General features: G+C 46.4%; 1 protein-coding gene and 1 long non-coding RNA gene across 2 annotated transcripts in view; one reads left to right on the forward strand and one right to left on the reverse strand.

Annotated features, from left to right (window-relative positions):
- SLIT3 (slit guidance ligand 3) overlaps window positions 1-15700 on the forward strand; it is a 597085-nt gene that overhangs the window by 254730 nt on the left and 326655 nt on the right. The window lies entirely within an intron of this gene.
- On the reverse strand, window positions 147-8828 carry LOC123938396. Its single transcript, XR_006817720.1, has 3 exons — window positions 8742-8828; window positions 1949-2073; window positions 147-426 (listed from the first exon to the last, which is right to left on the reverse strand). It is a non-coding gene; the product is annotated as an uncharacterized LOC123938396 (long non-coding RNA).

Genomic DNA, 15700 nt, shown 5'->3' on the forward strand with positions numbered 1-15700 from the left:
AAAAGGACTGGTGCATGAAAGATGGAAAATTAACACAAAAACAAAACCAGGAAGAGCCTGCTAGCCCTTCGTGGAATCGCAGGAGACGTTTGCTAGGGCAGACACGTCCCAGAGCTACTCCTTGCCTTCCAGGGGCTGAGGTTTATTTGGGGTCAGAAGAGACAATTACAGAAAGTTGTTGAACAACAATGCAAAGACAACAGTGAGAAATAATGTCATGAGGCAGTCGTAAATGACCAGGTGCCACAACAGTGGCTGCGACAGCGCTTGCCCCAGATATCCGCCGCGGGACGAGGTGTCTGGAGAGTCTTCCCTGAGCAGGTGGATGTGTTTGGATTTCCCCTGCATCTCAGGCCTCCTGTCTGGGTCTACTCTGTCCCTCCTCCCTCGGCGGCCTGATGGGTTAATCTCCTGGCGAGCGAGGGCCTGTGAAGGAAGCTGGACAGAGTTAGATGTCAGACTGCAACGGGCCCGCGCTAAATATCCCGCTCCGTTTTCCTTGACGGGGCTTTGATGTCGGTGCAAGACACGTCAGATGACATGGGACATCATGTCATGTGTCAAATCTGTGTTGGGGCTCCATCCTGACACTTTAATTAGTACGGGTGGAAGGAAAGGATGTATTATTTTTCTGTTTCGAGGCAAAGACCCTGACACCCACTGAGAACTGTTAGGTTCTGCCGAAGCCCCTTTTAAAAACACAGCCTGTACCCGCCCCAGGATAATGGCCAGAGTGTCAAGCTAACAAAAAGAGCCGTGGGCCGGGAGGTACAAACCTCGCTAGACTCCAGTCCACCGGCAACGCCTCGTGTGAGCTAGAGACGCCTCCCACGTGTCATCTTCAGCAACATAAATGCTTGTTAATTATCGACCTTGCAGCCTTAAAAACTAGCTACTCCAATGAAGACATACAAATGGCTATCAGACACATGAAAAAATGTTCATCATCACTAGCCATCAGGGAGATTCAAATTAAAACAACATTGAGATACCACCTAACACCAGTTAGAATGGCCAAAATTAGCAAGACAGGAAACAACGTGTGTTGGAGAGGATGTGGAGAAAGGGGAACCCTCTTACACTGTTGGTGGGAATGCAAGTTAGTGCAGCCACTTTGGAGAACAGTGTGGAGATTCCTCAAGAAATTAAGAATAGAGCTTCCCTATGACCCTGCAATTGCACTGCTGGGTGTTTACCCCAAAGATACAGATGTAGTGAAAAGAAGAGTCATCTGTACCCCAATGTTTATTGCAGCAATGGCCACGGTCGCCAAACTGTGGAAAGAACCAAGATGCCCTTCAATGGATGAATGGATAAGGAAGATGTGGTCCATATACACAATGGAGTATTATGCCTCCATCAGGAAGGACGAATACCCAACTTTTGTAGCAACATGGACGGGACTGGAAGAAATTATGCTGAGTGAAATAAGTCAAGCAGAGAGAGTCAAGTATCATATGGTCTCACTTATTTGTGGAGCATAACAAATAACATGGAGGACATGGGGAGATGGAGAGGAGAGGGAGTTGAGGGAAACTGGAAGGGAGATGAACCATGAGAGACTATGGACTCTGAAAAACAACCAGAGGGTTATGAAGGGGCGGTGGGGAGGGGGGTGGGAGGTTGAGGAACCAGGTGGTGGGTAATAGGGAGGGCATGTACTGCATGGAGCACTGGTTGTGATGCCAAAACAATGAACACTGTTATGCTGTAAATAAACAAATTAAAAAAAAAAAAAAACTAGCTACTAATGCTTTCGTAGATCTCATTAGAGTATTAGGTGTTGAAGTGAGATAATGCCTTGACAGGGCTGCAGAGGCCACAAATGATGCCAAATGGGCAGGGAAGGCCATGTAGAGGAGGGGAGGGGGAGGATGATGCCATTAGAGACCTTTGCTTTTAAGAAATTCTGTCAATTAGCAGCCGCTTACCGCACAGCTGGAAATACCTGCAAACACCTTGCTTTTCTTGTGCCACACCAAGCAGGCGGAGGTGTCCGAGCTCAGGGACGTATTATATCCAGAAAAGCACCCAGGCGTGAATGTAGCCCTTTGCCACTCGTGAACGTGGACCCTGCGTAATGAGAAACCCGTGCTTTGCTCTCTGCTCCCAGAGAAGGTCATCCAGCTTAATACTGGGTGAAATCTCTGAACTTCAGTAAGCTGCATTCACTCTGACATCTAGACTCCTGTGTAATTAAGACCTCAGGTCTGGCACTTGGTTTATCAGTGTGTCAATTCTCATTTACATAAGACTTTGGTTTTTCCCACATCTCTGCACAGACACCGCCAAAAAAAAAAAAAAAAATTAACAATGAAAGGGCTGAGGAAGGATAGAGTTACACAGCCCATCGTGTCTTTAATCCCTGCTTAACATTTCCCTTAAAAAGAACATTGCCCTATTCGGAAATTAAACGCAATGTGTTAGATGTTCTTTATGGAGGGTGAAGGGAGGTGGATTTTCCACTGCTTTATTCTGAGCTTGAAGAACATCCGATTTCATGCCCTTTATTTAACTGGGAAGCAGAATCTGCTGCATAATTGGAGGGTGGTTTCTTCATCTGTGCTTCTAGAAAACAACAGGCTCTTCTCCCCTCCCTGTAGCTGGATGCTAAAATCTGAGACCGGACTCAGAGATCCCCTAGGTGTGTTCCTCTAGTTTTGTTTATTCAGACTGCAGTCTGCTGGGTGTAACTGGATCCTATAAAGGAGAAAAGTGACTTCTGGGCTGCTAGAAACCATCCTTCCCTCCCCGGGCGAGCTTTCTCCAGGGCAAGGAGCAGTGGGGACCTAACGCTCCGGATGCCTCCTCTTCTTCTAATATTAATGGTTACGAGGCAGAGCATTTATTGTTGCAAGTCAAATGAGAACAAGTATGTCCGGGAGAAGTCAGAGGAGTCTCAGGAGACCACACATGGAGTTGGTTATATGACCTAGGAAACAAGGCAGGCCTTCATTGTCACATCAGTGAAATGTACTCATCTGCAAAATTAGGGGTCAGGAAAGACGTCTAACAAAAAGGCACGGGGAAAGGAGATTCTGGTCTGTATAATAGGATTCTAGGCTCTAAGGTATCTGTTTTAAGCAGGAAGCCATATGAAAGGATGGAAACTTGGGGTTGCTTTCAAGGAGGCTCCATCCCAGCTCTGTCACTTAACTACTTACTGTGTAACCTTGGCCAAGGCATTGCACCTCTCTGGGCTTTAGATGCCTTGTCTCAGAGACAGATAGTTACAGAGCTCCCTTTGCAGTGTTGCTGTGAATACTAATGACATAAGTCTTTTAAACTACTTGGAGGAGTAACTGACATAAAGTTAGCTCTCAACTCATACCGTCTGTTAGTGGTAGCACCGCTATACATTTTTTTTTTAAGATTTTATTTATTTATTTGACAGACAGAGATCACAAGTGGGCGGAGAGGCAGGCAAAGAGGGAGGAGGAAGCAGGCTCCCCGCTGAGCAGAGAGCCTGATGCGGGGGCTAGATCCCAGGATCCTGGGATCACGACCAGAGCCGAAGGCAGAGGCTTTAACCCACTGAGCCACCCAGGCGCCCCCGCTATACATTATTTTTATCCAGATGGCCATTCCCTTCTGAATGAGACAGAAACAGCGATCAACTCCCCTACTGCCATATAGTCTCCCCATATAGTCTGTCCTTGCTATCTGGCCAATCCTAGCAGGTCCAGGCAGTCCTGGAAGGCACCCAAGAATCTGGGTCAGTGCTTCTCAACCTGGCTTCACATGAGGATCATCCCAGGGAACTTGGAACAATACTGAGGGTCGCAGGCCTGGAGAGTTTCATTTAATTGATCTGCAGTCCAGCTGGGCATCAAGAGTTTTAACAGCTCTCCTGATGATTCTAATGTTAAGAATCCCTGGGCTAGGGGCGCCTGGGTGGCTCAGTGGGTTAAGCCTCTGCCTTCGGCTCAGGTCATGATCTCAGGGTCCTGGGATCGAGTCCGGCATCTGGCTCTCTGCTTGGCAGGGAGCCTGCTTCCTCCTCTCTCTCTCTGACTGTTTCTCTGCCTACTTGTGATCTCTGTCTGTCAAATAAATTAAAAAAAAAAAAAAAAGACTCTGGTTTAAAGAATCCCTGGGCTAGGGAAAGGCTCTATTAATTTGGATATTGAAAAAAGTTCCTGAAATATGAGTGGGATAAGCTATTACTTCCCAAGCATAGTGGTTACCGCTGGTGTTATGTGAGATTCTGTTAGATCGTTCTTTGTATGTTAACAGTGTTCCAACTATTGTAATGTGAATTAAGAAAAAAATATTTCAAAGCGATATTCTTGAGCTTTAAATTCACTAAAACTCAAAGTGGAAGGGAATATATATATATACATATATATATATTCAATTTAAATAAAATATCAAGTTAATATTTATACATTCCTGGGTTTAAAAGTATGACTTTGGGACATAAATGACTAAGGCCTGGGAAATATGGCATGAAGCAAATATGATTGCAGTCATAATTCTGAGTAAATATGGTAACTCTAAACAATCAAATTATTGAGTAATTCTGTAACTTTTATCTGTTGAAAAAAAATAAATGTAGATTTATGGTGGAATGTGCTGAAACTTCTAGCCCATCTAAGAACATAAACTCCTTGGTATCTAGTAACTTTCTTTTGGGATGCAATTGGAGAGAAAAATGTTACTCCATATTTACTCAGAACTCTAATTATAATTACTTTGTGTATACCGACACGGTTAATGATAATGGCGTCCTGTATTTTAAGAATGCCTAACCATTTACAAAGCACTGGCACTTCCATTGTGTAATCAGGTTGTCTGATAACTTGCTGTGGTTGGGCTGGGGGCTCCTTGTCCAACTGGAAAAAACGAGGCCTAAGGGGTTAGTTAGATGGCCTGTCTCACGTTACACGGATGACTTGTGGGAGGGCAGGACGGGAACCTTGTCATCTAAATCCACAGTAGAACTTTCTGTGTTTTACCCTTCTTGTGCTTCTGAAGTCTTGCACATGAAGTTATAAAATTTCTCAAGGGCTCCTCTCACTGCGTGACTGTGGATTGCCTTTCGGATCACTTGCTCCACACTGACGAGCACCCAGGTTTACTTCCAGTATTAGAAATTAATTGAAAAAAAAATTGGGCCAATTAGGTCACCTATATACAAACCCACCTTGATGAGACTCCTCGAAGGTCTCTTCACTTTATACTCCTGACCAACCCCACCTTTTTGTGGTCTGGACAGTCGCCAGAACCATCTTGGAAGACACGTCAACCCATCATGACACTCCTTATTTAAATCGCAGCGGTAGCTGTCCATTTTGCTTTGCAGAAATTCTGAGCTCTGCCCCACTTGGTACTCTGGTCCAGCTTATCTCCTGGGTGTCCCTCAAACAGGCCACACTCTTGCCACTCCATATCTAGACAGTCCTCTTCCATGCGATGGGAACGCTCTCCCTCTCCCTGTCTGCCCTGCCAGTGGTTTCTCCATGGAGTGGAATTCCCTGACCTCCTAAGTGGATCAGACCCTGCCCCTGCCCTTCCCCCTCCCCCATCCCCCGTTACTTCCATGCAGGAGACAGATCTTTCCGTAATACCTCTTACGGTGATTTGGAATTATTTATCAGTGTGAAGCTCCATGAGGGCAAAGGAAAAGTCACTTCCGTGTTGGTTTCCTACCATTCTGGTTCCAGATCCTAGCACAGAACTTAGTACAGAGTCACTGCTTAACCAGTATTTGTTGAATTCGTGAACAGAATATGAAAAGGCTGAGGGGTAGCCTGCCCCCTCTGAGGACAGGGTGTCCGTGTCGTCACCTCCTACACTGAGAGCAAGTCAGGGAGTCAGAAGTATTTGCAAGAAGGTGAAGGTTGCTCAGGGCCACTGCCGCGGTACCCTCCTGAAGCAACCGTCCATAGCTGACTAGTACTCCTGCCCTGCTGGGTACTCCATACAAGAAATGACAACCTACCAGTGGCTCCCAAGCTGCTTTTTAAGGGAGGGAACATTTTAGTTAAACCCAGGGTAGGACACCCAGAGCCCTGCCAGCCCCCCTTTCGATGGCTCCCCCAGAAGTTCTGAGGCAGCATATAAGAACCCTGCAGGTCTCAGAACACAGTGTGAACACCACACATCTTGTAGAAAAATAGAGCCCCAAAAGTTAGAAATCTGTATTTGATTCCCAGCAATACCACTTTCTACTTTCTGAGCCAGTAAGTTGCTTTTATTGGCCAAATTTTAGTTTCCTTTCCATTAAAATAAGTATAATACTGCTTATCTTGCTTAACTCATTGAATTGTTTTGTAGACAAAATAAGATAAAATGAAAATATTTTGAATAGGTAGAAGCACTTTACAATATTATTATTTGAGCCTGATATGATTTCTTCTCCTTAAGGGCTTTTAAATGAAGGAAGACACAGTGATTTTTATAGATACAAAGGCGTCCCAAAGACATAAACACAGGGAAAGAACAAATGCATTATTCATTAGTGTTATGGATTTAGGTGGGTCGTCAGAAAGAGACAGTGTTCTGTAGTAGGAAGATCTTTGCCTGCAAATCAGGAGACCTGAGTTTGAACCTACGTTGTCATCTGGTTACTAACTGTGGGAATCTGGTAGGTCATGTAACCCTGGGAAGCCTCAAGGCCCCCCACCTATAAATTGCAGAGGGTATGAGAGCGGATAGGGAAGTGGAGAAAGGCAATGATACTACAGTAGTTTGGAGGATCTCATGACACAAATAAGAAAGGCCTCTGGAAACAGCAAATTGCCTTAGCAATGCAAGGCATTAGTATTATCCGAGTGTTTGCATTACTTACGCAAAAGGAAGTCAAGAAGTTTCAGGGAAGGCTGCCCAGAATAGCAAGGGAGTACCAAGAACGACTTGCGTAATGACAGGGAGAGGGCAGGTCTTGCCAGAGAACACGTGCTTCGGGCGAGGGTGCAGCCTGGGACAGGGCTCATTTCCAAGGGGCTGGCAAGACCCGCCAAGACGGTGGGTCATCCCCCCCTTCCCAGGAGCTGAAGTGGCTCCTAAAAGCTCTGGATTACAAGTCCTCCGCCTTGCCCATCCAGGTGGGCAGAACGTGTTAAAAGGATCCCAAGTACATTCAAGAGTGTTTGTTTTCGATTGGAAGATAAGGATTAACTGGATTAATGGAGCCTCATGGATGGAGAATGTGCAGATGCTAATTGCCCCTAAATTACAGCGGATTCCATTGGAATTGTGTATTCTCTTGGAGAAGCCTAACAGCTGCCCCTCCTTCCTTCCCTCCCTTTCTCCCCACACAATGCTAAATGAACATGTCATTGTAACTGAGATGAAAGGCCTTGAAATTTATTTTCCACTTCCCTCCAAGATCTCCTGTTTGCAAAATACAAGAGGAACTAGGTTACTAGTCTAGTTTCAGTTTATTTCATACCACAAAAAAAAAAAAAAAAAATGTATTCCAGGGATTCAAATTTCTAGAAGATGATTCTGAGCCCTCCTTCCTTGCTGGGTCTCTGCCACACCAGTGGCTTAAGAATAAACGGTTCTGGGGCACCTGGGTGGCTCAGTGGGCTAAGCCGCTGCCTTCAGCTCAGGTCATGATCTCAGGGTCCTGGGATCGAGTCCCGCATCGGGCTCTCTGCTCAGCAGGGAGCCTGCTTCCCTCTCTCTCTCTCTCTCTCTGCCTGCCTCTCTGCCTGCTTGTGGTCTCTCTCTGTCAAATAAATAAATAAAAAAATCTAAAAAAAAAAAAAAAGAATAAACGGTTCTTAGAGTTGAGCATGCTTCAGGTCACCTGGAGACCCTCCATAAATACATTCCTAGGCCCTGCCCCAGACTCTCTGGCTCAGTGGGCCTAAGGAGGTTCCCCAAACTTGGATTTTCAGCAAGTTTCCCAGTTAACACTGATGGGGGCGGTCCCAAGACACACTTGGAGAACCACTGGCCCTGGGAAAATCAAAGTATTTTTTTAAAAACCTGGTCAAAGAAAAAAGAATGCAAACCTCAAAATCCTGGGGCTCTGTCTTCGGGGAAATGGAGGTACAACCACTCAGAACTTCAGAATGATGCATTTCCTAGGTCAAAGGTGCATATTCCCTTGGATTTTGTAAAGCTTATGGGCTAAACATTCCTTGCAATGCATGGGAGATGCAAAGGAGCCTGGGAGTGGGGCAGGTGCTTGCTGGTGGGCCCCACCCATTCCCCATTCTCTCTGGTTCGTGCATCTTTTCTCTGTCAATTATTGTTGTCAACCAGTTTTTTTGCACCTCTGCAGGCATCACAGCTCCAGACCCCTGAACTTAATTCAACTCTCTGCCTTAACCCCACCAATATATGATATGTCCAGTCCTGTTCCACGTGGATTACTTCTTCTCTGCAACACTGGCTAGGGCTTGGGCTACTTTTGCTAATGCTTCTAGAACATTGCAAAGCACAGGACAGTGAATCAACAGATTCTGGGTTTTAATTCTGGTCTCACATCTGTCTTACCATGTGACTATGGGAAGAACACGCTAAACCTCCGGGCATGATTTTAGTCATTGATTAAAGGAGAAAGTCTAGCTAGATGAGTGGTTCTTCCCCTTTAGGGGAAAGTGAAAACTGAATACATAGACCTCTTCCCAGGAAAATGCACATGTGCATGACATGCAAAATGTTGCCTACAGTTTTTAGACCGCGTAAATAGTAGTATGGTAATAGCAAGCGATAATAATAGCAGGCATTTACAAATGCCAACTTTATGCCAGGCTCTGTGCAAAGCGCTTTACATCTATTACCTTATTTAATCCTTGAAACAAAACTCTGAGGTCATCAGACCCAGATTTGACTTGAGAAGATCATGGCAGAGACCAGAAGGAATGCATCTCAGGTCACCCTGTAGGAAGCAGCAGAAAGGGGATTTAGGGCCATCTGCACTGTTCTAAAGCTGGTAAATCCCTCTAGATTAAGGAAGGGACCCTGTTCTAGGTGATATTTCAAGTTTCTAAAGTTCTGATGTCCCAGGATTTGCATTTTTCCCCTCAAGTCCCAAGAAGCAAACATTGGGAAAATGACCCATGGTCTTCTCAAGGCTTTTATGTATCAGAGGTGATCACAAAAGTTAGAATTTAAAGGTGATTTGGGGTTCAGACTCAGAAAAGTAAGTCACTTCTCTCCTTTGTGTCTGTCTTAAAAGTGAACGCTTATCAGAGCTTCCAACCAGAGGCAGCCGCCTCACAAGGCGAGGGAAATACCCATCCTGGCTTGGGCAGGTCAGTGATGTGACAAGATAAAGGGTAGATCCTTAATGAAAACCACTCTGCCTCCTGCCAGCAAAGGAGTTTTCTTAGTGCATTTCAAGTCCGCTAACACCTCTTCGCAGATCAATGGCTTTTCATAAATGCACCAGGAGATCTTTGAACCACTAATGCTTTAGGGGCTGTTTAGGTTTGGAGTCCAACTGTTTAATATAACTCTCCTCCAGGTCTGGCTCTACTGAAAGGTCTCAGGAAACAAGGCGGGGGATGTATGAAAAGCAGAACTGCCATGGCCAAGTGACATCCCCCCACCTAGGCCTCCTGTTTATACAAGCAAATTGGACCAGGCTGATTACTTGCAGGAGGGGAAAGGAGGAATGAAATGACATGCGGGTCATGGTGGAGAGTTGAGTGAAAAGGAATCAGATTAAAGGTGCCTTTTGATTGGAGGGGAGCAGGTCATTTGCTTGAGGCAGGGGGGAGCCAATGATTGGCTTCATCAACAGACAAGGTCACCCACAGATGAAGCGCTATGGTAAACACCACAGCGTGCCCGGGAGCCACGGGCCAGACTTCTTTTGTCCCCCAGAAAATAGTGCCATTTACTTTAAAACTTCTTTCAGCACTTAAGCTAAGGGAAGGGTCTTGTTCAGAAAGTGGATGATCGTTGGCATCAGGAGATGTGACCCCAAAGAGCTTTCCTGTGTCTACAGTGTGGCCACACCTGCTTTCCCAGAGCCCTCGGTGAGGTCATAGTAGTAGCTGGCATGTCCTGAATGTCCCCCAGCTGGCACTGTGTTCTGTCTTGACCCCATGGGAACCTCCCAGCAGTCCTGTAAGGTGGCTCCTCTGCTCTCATTAACCCCACTTTCAGATGGGGAGTCTAGGCAGATAAGCAACTTGTCGCATCCATCTGGGATGAGAATCCAGATGATCTCTCCCTCTTTGCCACCAGACTGTGTCTGTCTCCCTGTGTGAACAGGATCCGCCTTCATCCAATGTTTAGTTCATTTCCTCCTAAAGATCTAGGACCTAGTGATTATTTCATGTATCCCCCCATTTGAGACATCGGGTCCCTTGACAGCACAGACCATGCAGTCCTTTCGCCACAGTGCCTAGTAGAGTAGCCACCTGATCCCTATCTCTTATTCTTGAAAAGTCCCTCTTAAAGTCACTCCAGGGTTTTGTGAATTTTTTTCCTGATTATAATATTAATACAAACTCACCACATAAAATATTGCTTTAGACACCAAACTTTTGTAGAGACAAAAAGAAGGAACCCCCGGAGGTAACAGTCATGAACACATGGGTATATGACCTTCTGTTCTTCTCTTGATGCGTGTATGCACATAAAGATACAGCTTAAATGGGATTACACTACGTACGTCGTTTTAGAGCCTGATTTTTTGCTAACAACGTATCATGGATGTCTCTGCCCTTCCGTAGTCACAGATCTTCAGTTGTTACATCCTAGTCATGTAGTGTCCCACTGTGTGGCCGTGTCAGCATCCACTCATCTGCTTTTGGGGGGCTGGGTGCTCCCTGGTATGTGCCCATCTGGGCAAGATGCCGCGAGCACATCTGCGCCGACAACTTGCTGCTCCTGTATTTCAGTCCCTGCTCTTGGCCCTGCTTCTTGGAAACTGCACTCTCCTAACAGTTGCTGGGATCCCAGTTCTAGAGATGGCGGAATATATAAGTTGTCTATTACAGGATACCTTGGAGACGTAGACAGTCCAGTTTCTAATATGAAAATTGGGCTGTGGCATTGCCCTTAAAACAGAAGGAAGTCACAAGGGCCCACTTGTGCCTCAGTCCCTCAGGAGGTGCTCGTCTCTTCTCCTGTGAGCACTCCATCCCTAGACTCGCCGCAACCTGGGGCTCGTAGCTATTTCCAGAAATGCCCTGTCTGTGAAATTGCTAGGGACAGCTGATAAATCCCGGGGTCGAGGGTTAATGAAAGCCAGCAAGAGCATGGGGGGGGGGGGGGGCGGTCAGACTGAGGATCTGGGAGTTTGGGGAATGAACCACTTCTGTTTTAAGTTCCCCAGGCCCAAGTGCATCCTGGGGAATCACAGGTGGCCAAAGCTATGTGAGGACCCAGCCGGGTGTGAGGGTGGAGCTGGGAGAGCTTCAGGGCGTTGGCAGTGAGAGCTAGTACAAATGCAAGCCCCAGAAGCCCTATTTATTATTTTTCATCAGCTAAGAAGGCAATTTTTAGATTTAGATTTTTTTGATGAGCTGTCACCATGGTGATAGAATTGGAAATTCTTTTTCTGACAACATTGCTTTTGGACCATTTGTTGAATTATTTGCATACTGTGACTCTAGGAGGCCCCCAGAGCTGGGTGCTTCCCTCTCTGTCCAGAGGAAGGTTGGTCTCAGCCATCCCTTGGGTTCTTTGTCACACAGAGGTCCATGTTCCTATATGCCTGGGCTCTACCAGGTAGGGAGGAGACTCCTGGATCACCACAGTGCATCCTTCAGAAGGAACTCATGAGAAAAAATCAAAGACAAGAAAAGAGTGAAGAATTTACCATCTGTTCCAAGGAAATTTGAGTCTCTCTACTTTTCTCTGGACCCCCATGGTTGGGTGTCTTACACATCACCTCTACATAATCCACTGCAGGGCAGAAGTGCTGGAGGAGACGTGCAGGAAGTATGACCTTCCAGAATGATCCAGGCACATAGGAGCCCTGAGTTGCTGCTTCCATTATGGGGCTGGAACCTTCTGAATTCACTCCTGCTCTTCTTTCAGTGATCATTTCTTTAAGATTCCAGATGGATCCAAGATAATTTTTTCAAATCCTCTTAATTCTCTGACTGATTTCAGAACTGTAGCCAGAGAAATCCCTTCTTAACATCCTTTTTTGATTTGGGGCCAGCAAAGGAGGACGGATTGCATTCTGAAACTTCTAGCACTTTTTGCCCTCACACTTCCATTCAGACCTCTTCTCTGAAAAAAGCACCAGCCCCACTAATGAAGAGCCAGGTCCTAATGAGAAATAGCATCGTTGCACTGATTGTCTTCTGCTTCGGTGAGAATCGGATGTGTCTGGAGACTTCAGGAGTCCCAGTTGGCCCCCAGTCCCTTGGTCCTGTGAGAGTTCTCTACACCTAGGTAGGAACTGCTTGAAACTGTACCTGTTTCTCTTCATCTCATCTCTTTCCCTGCACACCTCCCCTCCCCCCGCAGAGCCCACTCTTCTACTGCTCTTCTTTAAAGACAAGTAGGGGGTGGTTTATTCTGGGTAGCTATCAGTTTGCTTCTGGAGGATGGGTTGCGTGTGACAGCTTGGGCAAGGCACGGAGCCCAGGCTGTTTGTGTCACACTCCGTTCCCAGTGACAAACACTGCTGCTCGCCTCCCTGTCCAAATCTGATAACACGTATGTTCTCCCAATTCCGTGCTGTTGCTCTGGAAACGGAAGCAGCAGCACGATCTAGAGTAGGATTATGGTTTAGTCAACCTCAAAGTCTCACAGCCCTTCTGGCAACTTCTGGCACGAAAAGTGTATCCACTCCCACTGCCCAGTGACCAACGGCTTTCTCTCCCTGCTGGGAAGGTCTGACTCCTGAAGTTAGAGAAGATGTGTCTGCCCACAGCTCACATTGGGGGAGTATAATTTATTAGAAGACTCAGACTCGAGAATCTCAACCGAATCCCAGCCCTGCTGCTCACGAGATAAGGCACAATAAGCATGAGCTGTTTTCACAGCCCCTTTGGGCACCTCTGTTCCTCCCAGGGTGGACTGGCCATCCCGGAGTCTCCCTCCCCGTTGTTAGACCTCAGGGCTGCATTCACATTCAGTACTCGGCTCTGAGGACCAGCTTCCTGGCTCAGAGGCTTACCAGCTGGGTGACTGGTCATGTTCTTCACCTTTCCGATCCTCCCGTGGGTTATTCATAAAAGGAGAATAATTATGCCTACCTCGAAGCTGGGTTTGAGGATAAACAAAGCAGCAGGCATGAGGGCCATAGCTCAGGACACACCCAACGTGACCGTCTGGGAGAATCCAATTCTCCACCTTCAGGATATAAATGTTTCCACTGGGGAGAGGAAACAGCTCTTTCCCTTTCCCTGCATTGAGATGAAGGACTGAAAATACACCTGCCCTTAGGATTCCTGCTCCCCTCTGTCTGAACAGATGGGTGAAGCATGGGTAGAAAACCCAGACTCTGGCTCCCTTACTCACACACGGACACACCCACCCGGGCTTTATGGTCTCTGCTAACACCTTGCAGGCATGACCTTACTGTGGTGGGGGAGCCTAAGCGTCTGAGACACCGGAGGCAGAGCGAAGATTATAGAAGACAACCGTGAGAGAAGGTAGCTAGGAGTGGGAAGGAAAGAAAAGGAGAATGGTAATGAGGAGGGGAGAGAGAGACAGACAGACAGATTGAGAGAGAGGAGACTTCCCAATGAGCTTAGAAGTCCCCTAGGTTCCTAGAAGCCTGTAGGGAAAGTTTACTGTGCCTTCCTCTCAATGCCACCAGCCTCCAACCTAGAGGTCCAGAACTATCGCTAAAGAACATAGAGGATTGTGAAAACCTTTAGTCTTACAAGCATTCTTTTTTAAATAAAAATTGCACACACCCCCCCCCCCATTTTTAATAGAGCCCTAAAGTAACACAGTTTTTTGGTGTTTTTTTTTTTTTTTTTTTTTTTTTTGCAACGAACAAAACATTTTTTATTATAATGGAGTAAATGAAAACCCAAGGCCCTCTTTGCTGAGGAACTGCCTGCCTGGATACCAGCATGTGGGCCTCAAGGAGGAACTCACCCCGAGGTCCTGGTCCTCAGGACCTTCTGGTAAGGCACGCTGCCATTATCCATGCCTGTGTGCATCTGGACATTTGTGCAGCTCTGCACCAGAAGATGGGCACCCAGAGTGATCAAAATGGGGCTGGTGCTACCGTAAATAACTAGATGAAGAAATTTTCAGGAACACACGGAAAGAAGTGTGCTCGGATAATGGAAGCTAGAGCTTCCGTTTCCTTAGGCACCTTCATATGGTCAGAGAACGTCCTTTTAGAATGGGCCTCACCAGTAGGACCACTAGCACTTTCACCAATAAGGGGATGCGTTTCTGTCCTGTTCACTTTGCGCTCATTTTCTTGTGGAGCAAAGCAGGGCTTTAAGCTTGGGTGGGGTGGGTTCCCTCTCCGTGGGCGTCTGTGTTGAAGCATAGGGCTCTTACTCTGGTGTTTACTTCTCATGCCTCTTGTTCTCCTCCGTTAGGGCAAGTGCCAGAGAATTCTGTCACCTTTACATGCCCTGTGTTTCATCTAAACAGTGAGGGGTCTGAAACCTCTTCTTACATCTACCCGTTACCCCAGACACATTTTGTTCAACAGGATACCCTTAGATGCAAGAAACGTTGGTCTCTGGCTCACATACAACGTTCCATTATTTTCAGCAGCATGATTATTTTTGTACAAGGCAAACATAAGAAATACATAGTGGATGTAAACTCAGTCTGCAAACACCAGTATATAGAACAATTTCTCACACATGCCCACTTTCCACAAAAACTAAATCTTGGGCACTTCTCCGTCCCCTGCCCCCTTTCCCAGGGCTGTGTCCCAGCTCCAGAGTATTTGAATGGTGCCCACAGACAGGAGGAAGTGACGGGCATCTAGTTCATGGCACTTTAGTCTGTCTACCTTGGCATCCAATAAGACAACCACCTCTCTTCATCCAACTCCCTTCTTCCCTGCAATTCTGCCCAGCACAGGAAATTATCCTTCTAGTTCCTTGCTCCTCAGAGGCTCTGGGAAACTCTCAAAGACTGTCTTTCCTGCAAGGCTGCTAATTGTCACCATGAATCCATTCTTCTCTAAGGCTCCTGCACCAGGGTAGAGCAAAGGGAATTCTGAGAGACCCAACCACCTCACGTGGCTCCACCTGGCAGAGGTATGTCTCCTCAGACCCCAGCTTCTCTCTTTACCCTTCATCCCATCCATGTCTAGTCCTGGTACTTGGTAGAGAGAGGTTAAGAAAGGGGTCTCTACCCTGTGCCCTTCTGTGTCTCAACTCCCTTCATGATCCTTTTAAATATTTTCCCCAGCAGGAAAAATCTTTGGATTTTTGCTAATCCTGACTAACCCAGTATACCCCAAGTATGCTCAGGGCTTGAATCAGCACTGTCCAACAGAATTTTCTATGATGGACGTGATCATTATGGTATAGCCACAGCTACTGTGACTGGTAGGACCAAGGAACTGGTTGTTTAATTGTAATCGACATAAATTCAAATAGCCACACATTGGACAGTACAGGTCGAGATTTTTCAAACTTAAAAGCCAGGCGTTGATGTCTTTGTTCTCTATATTGCATAGGACAGTCCATCCCTAGGGCAAAGTTAGGCTATATCCTGCGTGTTTGGATACAAGAAAGTGTATGGGTATTGGTGGATGTGACGTGGAACATATCAGTTATCACTTCAAAATATTCTCCCACCATAAATGAATAAAAAGTCATGCTGTGCTGATTCAGTC

This window comes from Meles meles, chromosome 3, assembly GCF_922984935.1.
Source record: "Meles meles chromosome 3, mMelMel3.1 paternal haplotype, whole genome shotgun sequence".
Lineage (NCBI taxonomy): Eukaryota > Metazoa > Chordata > Mammalia > Carnivora > Mustelidae > Meles > Meles meles.